This window comes from Arachis hypogaea, chromosome 3 (genome assembly GCF_003086295.3).
Source record: "Arachis hypogaea cultivar Tifrunner chromosome 3, arahy.Tifrunner.gnm2.J5K5, whole genome shotgun sequence".
Classification (NCBI taxonomy): Eukaryota; Viridiplantae; Streptophyta; class Magnoliopsida; order Fabales; family Fabaceae; genus Arachis; species Arachis hypogaea.
Window position 1 is genome coordinate 12150901 of NC_092038.1, and position 12981 is coordinate 12163881.

Genomic DNA, 12981 nt, shown 5'->3' on the forward strand with positions numbered 1-12981 from the left:
AGTCCTAGTCTCTGAAAAGTGAAAACAAATGCTACCTAAAAATATATTTGAAAATAATATAAAATAATTTTATTAAAATTTATTAAAGATATTACTTTTTTATATTGATAATATATTAAAGAGTTTAATTTTGATGTACTAATAGTGTAAAATGTTTTACATAGTCGTACAATTACAACTATTCTTTTGAATAACTATTCAAGCGGTCAATGTAAAAGAGAATTATTTTTTCTAACGTGATGTTATATGATTGGATGCACGTGTAAAATAATTTTACAGCATCAAAATTAATTTTATATATTAAATATATAAATTTTTTTAGAAACGTTATTATGATATTATTAAATTTGTCTTTTAACGCATAAATGAGCCAAGTCTTCAAAGAAAGAAAGAAAGAGCAGTTTTCACAGAATGGACCTTGGGCCTTTTGCTCCATTATTTATTTTTGACCCAAAAATAATTGGGTGGAGCTTTAATAATTTCGAGACCGAATGTACCAATGGGCACTTGGGCAGTGCCCCAAGCTTTGGAGATAAGACACTATTGGAGTCTCGTTACCTAGTCTAGCTTGTCACATGGTCACGATATATAACTCTAGAAGATTATTTCAGGTTTTTTTTTTAAGAATTTAATTTTAAAAAATAATTATTTTTAGAGTAAATTACTAATTATGCCCCCAAATTTGTAAAACGCTGACATAAATAATCCTAATATTTGTTAACGACAATCATACTCTCGGAAAATTTAAAAGCGCTACAAATCTGCCCAACCATGAGGAGAACCCTTCTCCGTTAAACGGAGCTTGGTGATGTGCCAAACGGAATTCCAACGTGGCATCCTTATTAGGATCTCAATCCCTTTTCTCCCTGTATCCCCAATTCATCAAACTGTAATTGCACAATTCAAATGAAATGACGAAATTAACCTTAAGTGAAACACCATATTTAACTAAGACTATGTTGAACGCGCGAAACTAAAGAGTTTCTTGGTAGTGGTCTCTGTTTGTCTTCGTCTGTTGTCGCTTTATATTCGTCTGTTGGATTTGGTAACGTCACATGCAGTGTCATGATTGGCGTTGATACGGAGTGAAGAAATCGCCGTCGAACAACCAAGATTTTGGTAAGCATTTTATGTTTCCGCTGTTCTTATTATCAGTCGTTTGGGGTTTGCAATGGAGGTATGATGATGGTGTTTTCATGTGTTGTGTTAATTAACTCTTGCTGTTGACTGTTCTCATCTGTTGATGCTTGGAATGATGTTGTCTTCGTAGGTGGGACACAATTCCAGGACATGTCCTGATAAGAAGAATCATGTTGCAGCTGAGGAAGATGCAGATGCACAACAAGCACCTCAAGCAGGTCAGCCGGCAACAGGAGGAATTGTGCCACCCAGTGGCTTACAAGACATGTCAAACTCAGAGCAGGAGATGTTTTGGGAGGAAACCATGGATGCAGTCGAAGAGGAGCTCACCCAAGGCCACCCACACTCTAAAGCTGATGAAGAGGTAGCACATTTCTCAATACTTGCTGTTTACACTAACTTCACATGTAGTAATTAGAGTTAATTTATTGTAGGCCAACATGAACACATCCGGTTCAACAAGTCACAGTGAAGGAAGGAGAGCTGCTAGATCCAACCTTGCAAGGAGAGCCCAAGAGTGCTGCAACAACTCCTAAAACTCCCTCCAATACTGCTGTGGCTGCTGCTGCATCTACTAGCAGGGAAAGAACCAGTGTAAAGATGCCTATTATGAGACCCCCCTTAGTTCAACCGCATCTGAGACCCACAGCTACAGCTCCAGTAGCCCAACCCCATGTTAGGCCCACAGCTCCAGGCCCACCAGCCACTCCAAGACCTAACCCACCATTTAGGCCCCCACAATAAGGCACGTTGCACCTGCTACAAATGCTGCTGTTGGTTCAGGAGTTTCAGACTCCACAAGGACTCCACTTGTATCAAATGAAACCATGAATGGAGCATTTAAAGTAACCACTTCTAGGTTCTCAAAGTTCATGCCAAATCAGTCAGCTTGAAGGAGACTTGGCTGTATAATTAGCTCATCTTTTGGGTTATAAGTTGATATTTAGTTGCAATGGTTTATCTAGTTCTTGGGTTGTATGTTGATATTTAGTATGGTTGGTTATTGTCCTTTGTTGGACAATTTGAATATTTTGGTGTCTGGTATTAAGACTGATTAGCCAGTATACAGTATTTTGGTTGGAACAATTAGTACTAATGCTTAATGTTATGCAGACCAATTGTTTCGGTTTTAATCTTGTTCTTTTACCAATTTTGATTTCTTAGGTCTATTTGAACTTAGTTAACATATCTCACTTACCTTTTTAGTTAGTTGCACTTCACTCCATTCATGCTTTTGTTAGTGATGCAATCGAATTCAAGACACAGATCCAATTCATTAACAAGTAAGTAAATAGCCACAACAATGTCAACATAACTTCTACCCAACAATAACACATAACATTCATTAATAAACCCTGTCCTACATGCATCCCTTGTCCTATCTAACCAAACAAATCAAACTCATACTCAAACTCAGTACAAGTCCACCCAGAATGAAACACAGAAGCAATTCAACTCTCTTCATCTACTCTATCAACATCTTTTGATCTCTGTCTATCGTCTCAGCCTCAACACTGGTAAACCTCCCTTTCAAGACTCCACATGCATTGCATACTACTATGTCATTCTTAGAGCATTTCTCCACCCCAGCAGATTTCTCATTAATTTCGTCTATCCACTGAAAATAACGGCACCCAGTGTTCTTCTTTTGCCCAACACAAAAAGTATTCATCAAGCTCAATTGTCAACCCTGAGGGGGGGGGGGGACAAATGAAGCAGAAAAATCATACATACCTTCCACAAAGGACACCTGAAAAACTATCTTCCTGGGTTTCTCCTCGTCTTCGACTTCAAGGCCACTACCTGAAGACGGCAGAAGCATGTCCCATCATATGGCTTGCTCACATGTTCTTCGAGCCCTTCGGAGCTACTATTTTTCATAGACTGTGTCCTTGGATTACAACCGGACATGACTCTACTTCCACCATGCATGGCAATGGTTAGAGTTTTGCTTTTTGCTGAAATTGGGAAAAACGTTCTCTCTTAATTCTATATAATAGAGAAAAGGGATTGAAGGCTAATACGGATGCCACGTTGAAATTCTGTTTGCCACATCATCAAGCTCTGTTTAATGGATAAGGGTTCTCCTCACGGTTGGGGAGATTTGTAGCATTTTTAAATTTTTTGAGGGTATGATTGTCGTTAACAAATATTAGGATTATTTATGTCAGCATTTTACAAATTTGGAGACATAATTGATAATTTACTCTTATTTTTACTAACATAACATTATGTGATTAGATATATAGAAAAAAATATTTTATACTAAACAATATTTTATTAATTAATAATAAATTCTTACATAGAAGTATAATTTACTTAGATTAGTTTTTAGTCTATCATATTAAAATATATCATAAAATATTAAAATTAAATTCATATTATAAACTAAAAAATTCATTATACAGTCTAAATATTTTATAAAGTAAAAAATATACTTTTTTATTTTTTCTTATACTCGTTATATTACAAATTTATCATAATATATTATAAATATTATTAATATTAGGATAAACAAAGAAATAAAATAAAAATTAAAGATTTGTTTGAGTAAATTTTTTAAAAAGCCACTTAATTTTTTAAAAATATTTTTTGAAAAAGCAAAAATAATTTGATATTTGGATATTTTATATAAAAATATTTTTATTTATTAATAATAATTATGTTTGAGTATATTAATATAAAAATATATTTTTTATTTTTTATGTTAATTTTTTTAAATAAAGAAGATCATTTTTAAAGATATAAAATTGTAATTGCTTAAGAAGATATTTGAAAATATTTTAAAAATATTTTTTAGTATATTTATTTTCATTTAAAAAATTTATCAAACATACTAAACATTTTTATAAAAACATTTTTCTATTAAAAATTTTTTTTACAACCAAATGGAGTCAAAATTGTTATTATTGTTAGAAACAAGAGACTAAACTAGAGAAAGGATTTGTGTATTATTGACTGTATTCATATTGTCTACTCAAGTTGTTTAGAATGATACAATATGAAAGAATATTTATAGGTACTAAGAGAATCGTAATAATAAAGACGTAATCTCCTATAATAAATATTCAGATATACTAAATAATACTAATTGATCATAATTGATCCTAATTATATTCTAACAGATACTATTCCGAGGGTTACTTGAAACTGTGGGCCGATCTCGGATGAGATCTTCTGTGTTGGTCGGAGCCGACGTGTCCGGCAGGTGTACGACGGCCGGAGCGGGTGTGTCCGACTTGTTGGACTTGGTGGTGGTGCTGATCCTTCGTCCCCGGAGGGTGGGGGGTACCTGCAAGGGACTCCGATGCTTAAGTTAGCAAGGGTATTAAGCAGGTATTGAGTAGAATCAGAGTATGAGTTATACCTGGGTGCTCCAGTGTATTTATAATGGTGAGATGTGGCCTTCTGTGGATAAGATAAGTTAGTTATCTTATCTTATCTTATCTTTAAGTGAGGTCATCTTATCTTTAAGGGAACCGCCCTTCTCTCTGTAGGCTTGGGCCGCCTTAGGATTTGGGGCGTGTTCCTCTATTTGGGCCCTTTGTTTGGGCTTTCCTATGATTTTGGCCGAGCTCTTTGAGAAGAGGTCGGGTTGTCCTTACCTGAAGAGGTCGGTCGCTTTGCCTGTAGAACATCCCGGGTCGGACAGCTCGACCCAGGGTATGAACAGTGCCCCTACTTGAGCTCGGTCTTCTCTTTTTGAGGCCGAGTCCTTGACTTCGGTCCTTCTTCGGTGAAGCCGAACTCAAGCATTTTGTCGATTCCTTTGCAGCAGCTTTTGAATGTAGAACGTTTCCTCTAAAGGCGCGCGCTTTTATATCGGCGTTTTGGGAACGTGCGAGGGTTTAATGCTTTCCTTAATTTTAGCATTAATTGCCCCGTTTCCTTTTGGCTCTTTATTTTGATTTTTGAAAGCCCAGAAATGGTTTCTCTTCTTTTGCCCTTTTCATAACTTCTCTTCTCCGTTCTCTTCGCTCTTCTATTTTCTTGTTTTGCGCTTCTCATTTTTTCTGTGTTCGCGTCGTCGTTTTGGCGTTTCTGGAGCTTCTGTTTTTGCCTGGAGTTTTACGTTTCTCCCTGCGACATTGCTCTTTGTTCGCGTTTTTTGTGAGAAGGTGTTCCCAGATTTCCATCTTCAGTTTCTTTGAAGCTCGCTGCCCTTTCCAGGTTGGTACTAGCTTTCTTGCTTCTTTCGTAGCTTCGTCTTTAGTTTTTTGGTGAAGTTCTGTTTTCGCATGTTTGAAAGCTTTGAGCCTTTTTGTGATCTTTGCTTTTGTTTCCTTTGCTGTAAACGTGTTTTGCTTTCTTTCATGCTCTTTTTGGCATTTTCGTCGAGGCTTTTCTAGGGTTTTGTTGCTTCTGACAGAGAATCTGCATCTGTTCCTTGTTTTTGGAGGTTTGCTTTTTGCCTGATCTTTGAAAAAAGGTTGCATCTTTAATGGTCTCTGCTTGTCGTGTTTGATGTTTGGGATTGTTTGGCAGGCTTGTAATGATTTGCTGTGTTTTTCTTTGGTGAAAAGCGTTTGTTGTTTTGAATCCTTTTTGAGAAATGCTAGGATGTAAGCTGTAGAGTATTTCTGGAAATCTTGCTTTGTTATTGCCTCCAAAGGATGCCCCAGGACTTTTGGTTTGAGTCCTGGGGTTTTCCTTTTCGCTGTTTCATCTACTGACCGAGTTGTTTTCTCCCTTTGTCCGAGATGTTTGTAGTAACCCTTATCTTCTTTTCTTACTTTGTAGGATTAGTTGGCCTCATGTCTTCTCGCAATAACATTGTAGAGATGTCTTCCAGAGTTCCCGAGGGGATGTCTGATTGGCTGCACTCCCTTGTTTTGTTGTGTGTTTCTGTTGTGGATGCTGAATTTTGCACAGAGCTGAGGAAGCACCATAGGATTTGTGGTAACATTGCCCGTGAGGAGGATTACGAGCTTGTTGCCCCTGATTCTGACGAGAGAGTGTGCTTTCCGACTTCTTTTGAGGGAGAACGCCCCTTCTTTTATGCTTATGAATACTTTTTTAGCCAGTTGAACGTTTCTTTTCCTTTTACTGCTTTTGAGACTGATCTGTTGTGGTCGTGTAATATTGCTCCATCCCAGCTTCACCCCAATTCCTGGGGTTTTATTAAAATTTTCCAACTTCTCTGTAATGAACTAGATGTAACACCTTCCCAGACTCTTTTTCTTTACTTGTTTGTTTCTGCCAAGCCTGGCGGTTCTTCAAAAAAGAAAGCTTCTTGGGTTTCTTTCCGGTCCGCCCAGGGCCATAAAGTGTTTGCAATGTATGATGAGTCCTTTAAGGACTTCAAGAACTATTTTTTTAAGGTTCGAGCTGTTGAGGGGGCCCGCCCCTTTTTTCTTGATGAAAATGATGAGCCTGCTTTTCCTCTAGAATGGCAAAAGAATGTAAGAGTGCCACGTTACACATGGGAAATGCTTAGTGAGGTTGAGCAGGCTTTTGTAGTTGTTCTTGAAGATTTGTGGGGGAAGCCTCCCCATCTGGATACGAAGAGATTTCTGAATGATCCGTCCTTGGTTCGGCCTGCTTTGGGTATTTGTTTGTCTATTGGCCCGACTTGCCTCTATATTTATTTCCTTTTTTGTTCCTCTTTTGTAACTCTTTGTTGTGGTTGTTTTGTATTTGCAGAGATGTCTAAGAACAATGACTCCATGAAGGCCTTCAAGAAGGCGAAGAAGGCAACTGCTGCTTTAAACATTTCGGCCAAAGTGGTCGGCGAGGGTTCTTCCCAGGCTCCAGTTAAACCTCCTATTCCGAGTTTTCCTGGGCTGAGGAAGGTAATTCCTATTCCTCGGGTTCGTCTGGTCGATCCTCCACAATCTTCTACAGCAGCTCCTGGTGCCCCTCCTAGCAAGAAGCAAAAAACATCCGAGCCTTTTAACTTGGATGCCCCGGATTTTGATGCCATTGAGTTTGTTGACCAGCAAATTGCCCCTTATGGTGGGTTTTCCATGGACGACGTGTCTCTTCTAAAGCATTTGTATTTTATTACCCAAAATAGTGTGAAGATGGCCCATATGGGTGCGGCTATTTTTTGAACAATTCAGGGGATTCCGGTTCATGCTACCAAATCTTTTATGGAGGAGGCCAAGTCAGAGTTTGATCGAATCAAGGGTCTGAAGGAGGAGTTGGAGGTGAAGTTGGCCAAGGTGGAGAAGGAACTGGAGGGTGAGAAGGCCAGCTCTATTGCCCTTGCCGCTTCTCTGAAGCTGGCCGAAGACATGGCTTTGAAACATAAGGATAGCTATGTCTCGGCTTATAGGGAATTGATGCGTCTTCGGGTGGAGTTGGAAACAGCTCGGGTTAATTATAGTGAGCTTCAGGGTCACCTTGTGGGTAGCGTAACTGCTGCCTCCGAGAACCTGATGGAGCAGTTTCAGGTTGTTGCTCCTGATGCCGACTTGACTCTCATCAGCCTGGATAATGTCGTGAGAGATGGTAAGATTGTCCCTGATGACCAGGATGATGAAGAGACTGATCCTCTCCCAGTGCCTTCTCTTAAGGTATCGACCTCCTCTGTTCCGCCCATTACATCTGATCCGGATTGCTAGATTCTGAACCGGGATGATGGAACCGTAGATGCCGTGCCCCTTCAGACTCGTCCGCCTTCTCCTCATACTGATGCTGCCGAGAAAGCTCCCGATCTTTAGCTGATCTTTTTCTGGATATTTTGTGTAAATAGCCCGGTTTGTGGGCTTTTGAACTTTGTTTTGTTTTGACGCTTCTAGTTTGTCTGTCTTGCAACTCTTTTTGAAAAACAAAAGTAGTTTCTGAGGTTGGTTTTGTGGTGACCTCTTGAAGCTTTTGCCGTATTATGCATGATATCTGTTGAAATTTTGCTGTTCTGGCCTCTTTAGGTTGTTAGCGTGCTTTATCGTTTGTAGCTTGGATCCTTTTGAGGCCGTGCTTGTGGGGGGGTCCGACTTGTTTCTCGGTTTCCTCGCTTTTTGTTTGTATTTTTAGCGCCTTATGACCGATTTCGTTATGTAGGTCCCCTCAAAAGTTATATTTGTGATCCCCTTTTCTGGGCCTTTACTCGGTCTTTTTCAGGGATTATGTTGATAACTTTTTAGTGGTAGGAGTCCGACCTGGTTATGTTGGTCTCCTTTAAGTTATTTTTCGTTGTCCTCTTTTTTGGATCTTTGTCAGATCTCTTTCAGGGACTACTTGTATAACTTTTTTAATGGTAGGAGTCCGACTTGGTTATGTCGGTCTCCTTTAAGTTATTTTTCGTAGTCCTCTTTTTTGGATCTTTGTCAGATCTCTTTCAGAGACTACTTGTATAACTTTTTTAATGGTAGGAGTCCGACTTGGTTATGTCGGTCTCCTTTAAGTTATTTTTCGTAGTCCTCTTTTTTGGATCTTTGTCAGATCTCTTTCAGGGACTACTTGTATAACTTTTTTTAATTTTGGGCTGACTTTGTTATGTCAGGCCCTTCTAAGTTAAAGTAATCCTCTTTAATAGGGTTGGCCAGACCTCTTTCCAGGGTTTACTTATAACTTGGGTTGACTTGGTCCGATTTCTGAACGTCGGCCAGTCTTTTAAGTTATTATATTAGCTATCCGTAAGACCTCGTCAGGTTCTTTTTGGATTGCTTTCGATAACTTCTTACATTATTCTGTGTTCATCTTTGCCGATTTGTAGAAAATGGTTGGCGTCTTTAGATCGTCTTTTGGGTGAATCGCGTTTTCACCTTTATCGGACGATTGTCTTTATCGTGGTCTGACGATTGGATTTTTGACAGTTTAGAATTTCTCAAATAAAATCTCGTTGAAGTATAGTTTCTAAACCAAGCAATAATCCTTTCATACAAAAAGTTGTTTGTCACTAGTACAAACCCCTAGAATTTATAAACCGAAGTATTGGACCTCGGGTCGTCTCTCAAAGGACTTGCAGGGTAGTGTTCTTGTTATTGGTTATGGATTTATTTATTTTGGGGTTTTAGATGAGAAAAATGAATAGTAAATGGTAAGAAAACTTTATTAACAAAATGGTCTTGGCAAGATTTGGTTGTCAAGGGTCTTCATCATTATCACTAGCCACAAGTATGGTAGTTGCAAGGATTAATCCCACTTAGTCATCCTTAAATCAATTAACAAAGGAAAGTCAAGTGAGTTATATCAATCCTAGTCCATAAGTCCTAGCTTTCCACTAATTGGATTAATGAAGGCTAGAGTTAATGGCTATCAACTAGCAATCAATTGGACACTAGTGACTCAAGAAATCCTAAGTTACCTTCTCAAGCCAAGAACATAAAATCCTACTCTAACATCCTCTCAAGCATTTCATCAAACACTTGGAGGGTAATGAAAGAAAGCATTTTTATTTGTAAGAATAAAAAGAATCAACAATCAACAATTACAAAGAATTAACAAAACAACAATCAACAACATCACAATCACATGAATTATCTCAAATTGCATTATTAAAAGGAAACAAAAGAACAAGAATATCTCAATTACAAAACCTAGAGACAAAATAAGGGAAATTACAACAAGAGGATAGGGATAGAAAGAAGAACCAAAGTGTAGCAATCACCACTTGAAGGTAGAAGTAGAAGGAGACTTGAATTAAACCTAGAACTATGAGATCCTAATCTAACCCTAATTCCTAATCCTAGTTCTAGAGAGAAGTGAGAGCTTCTCTATCTAAAAACTACTTCTAACTACTAAACTATGACTAATGATCTAAAGTATGAAAAGTATGTTGATTCCCCTTCAATACTTGACTTAAATAGCATCAGAAATGAGTTGGATTGGGCCCACAAGGCTCCTAAAACCGCTGGGGACGATTTCATTAAAGTGGGCCACGGACAGAATCGGCGCGTGCGCGCAAAGTGCGCGTACGCGCCCCTGAACGCGAAGCAACATATGGCAAAATTTCTATCATTTCGAAGCCCCGGATGTTAGCTTTCCAACCCAACTGGAACCGCATCATTTGGACCTCTGTAGCTCAAGTTATGGTCAATTAAGTGCGAAGAGGTCAGGCTTGACAGCTTTTTGGTTCCATCATTTCTTCATGAGTTCTCCAACTTTACATGCTTTTTCTTCATTCCCTTGATCCAATCTTTGCCTCCTAAATCTGAAATCACTTAACAAACATAGCAAGGCATCTAATAGAGTCAAGGTGAATTAAATTTATCTATTTTGAGTCCTAAAAAGCATGTTTTCACTCTTAAGCACATTAAAGGAGAATATACAAAACCATGCTATTTTATTGAATAAATGTGGGTGAAAGGTGATAAAATCCCCTAAAATCAATACAAGATAAACCCTAAAAATGGGGTTTGTCATGGTCGCGCAGTGAATTTGTTTTTCACTTTCTGCCGACCTGTTGCTTTATAATCGAACGATGAATACTTCAGATTAATGCGTCTTGGAATCTTGTAGAATATCTAAATAAACTTTATTCAAAGAAAAAATGCAAATATATACATGTGGGAATTTCCTTGTCCCTTTAAGTCGGGTATGATCTAGGTCTCGATATGGTGCCTCATTAAAAAACCTTTTCAGGAAAAAGAGCGCATCCATTTAGTGAGATCCTTTACCTTTTCTAATTGTAGTACCTTCTTAGGTTGCAGGCATGCCATAATCGGGGAAGCTCTCGTCCATCAAGCTCGGACAGTCTGTAGTAGCCCTTCCCCAGTACTTCAAGGACTCGGTAGGGTCCTTTCCAGTTTGCTGCCAGCTTTCCTTCTCCGGGTCGAGTTGTTCCAATGTCATTTCTGATTAGGATGAGATCATTCTATGCAAAACTTCTCGGCACTACCTTTTGATTATATCTGGAAGCCATTCGTCGTTTTAGGGCTTCTTCCCTGATCCGAGCTCTTTCTTGGATTTCGGGTAACAAGTCGAGCTCTTCTCTCTGAAGTTGGGAGTTTGCTCGTTCATTGTAGTGGACTACTCGGGGAGATCCTTCTTCGATTTCTATTGAAATCATTGCCTCCGTTCCGTATGCTAGTCGGAATGGTGATTCGTTTGTAGTGGAATGTGGGGTTGTTTGATATGCCCATAGGACCTGTGGAAGTTCCTCGGCCTAAGCTCCCTTTGCTTCTTGTAGCCTCCGCTTTAACCCAGCCAATATGACTTTGTTGGCCGCTTCGGCTTGTCTATTGGCTTGGGGATGTTCGACGGAGGTGAACTGGTATTTTATGTTCAAGTCGGCCACCAGTTTTCTGAAGCCTGCCTCTGTAAATTGGGTACCGTTGTCTGTGGTGATGGAGTATGGTACCCCGAACCTCGTAATAATGTTCCTATATAGGAATTTTTGACTTTTTTGAGCGGTGGCGTTGGCTAGGGGTTCTGCCTCGATCTATTTTGTGAAATAATCTACTCCTACTATGAGGAATTTTACTTGTCCCGATCCCTGTGGGAAAGGTCCGAGAAGGTCGAGTCCCCATTTCGCAAATGGCCAGGGTGAGGTCACGCTGATGAGCTTTTCTGGTGGGGCAATGTGAAAGTTGGCATGCTTCTGGCATGGTGGGCATGTCCTTACAAATTCTGTAGCCTCCTTTTGTAGAGTTGGCCAATAGAATCCCGCCCGGAGTATCTTTTTGGTGAGAGCTCGCGCTCCGAGATGATTACCACAAATGCCGCTCTGTACTTCCTCCAAGACTTCCTTTGTGTTGGAAGTTGGTACGCATTTTAGTAAAGGTGTTGATATCCCTTTTTTGTACAGCGTGTTGTTTATGATAGTGTAATACTGTGCCTCCCTTTTCAACCTCTTTGCCTCCTTTTCATTTGTAGGGAGTTCTTCTGTTTTGAGGTAGTTTATTATGGGGGTCATCCATCCTTGATCCTGACCTATTATGGCTAGGATTCTTTCTTCTTCTTCTATTGACGGGTTCTGTAATACCTCTTGAATGAGGCTTCTGTTGTAGCCCCCTGGTTTGGTGCTGGCTAATTTTGAAAGGGCGTCAGCTCGGGCATTTTGCTCACGAGGTATGTGGTGGATCCTATGTTCCCCGAGTTGTCCGAGCTGTTCTATGGTTTTATCCAAATATTTTTTCATGGTCGGATCTTTAGCTTGGTAGCTTCCTGTTATTTGTGAGGTGATGACTTGTGAGTCACTGTAAATGTTGAGTTTCCGAGCTCCAACTTCCCTAGCCAGCTTCAGACCAGCTAATAGTGCTTCGTATTCTGCCTGGTTGTTTGAGGCCGGGAATTCGAATTTAAGGGAGAGCTCAAGTTGAGTTCCTTGGTTGCTTTCAAGTATCACACCCGCACCGCTTCCTGTTTTATTCGAGGATCCGTCTACGTATATGTTCCATTCTATTGGGATTTCCGGGATGTCTGTAAATTCTGCGATGAAGTCGGCCAGGTGTTGCGATTTGATTGCTGTACGCGCCTCGTATTGGAGGTCGAATTCGGACAACTCGATTGCCCATTGTAGGATTCTTCCTGCTAGATCTATTTTCTGCAATATCCCTTTTATGGGTTGGTTGGTTCGAACCTTAATGGTATGCGCTTGGAAATATGGGCGAAGCCGCCGGGATGTGAGGATCAGGGCGTAGGCAAACTTTTCTATTTTCTGGTAGTTCAGCTCGGATCCCTGTAGTGCTTTGCTAACGAAGTAGACGGGTTTTTGCCCATGTTCGTCTTCTCTGACTAGTGCTGAGGCTATTGCCCGGCTCCCTACTGCGAGGTATAATATGAGCGGTTCTCCTTCTCGTGGTCGAGATAGGATAGGTGGCCGTCCTAAGAACTCCTTGAAGTCTAGGAAGGCTTGCTCACATTCTGTCGTCCATTCGAACTGTTTTCCCTTTCTTAAAGTAGCATAGAAGGGAAGAGATCTTATCGCAGCTCCTGCTAAGAATCGGGATAGAG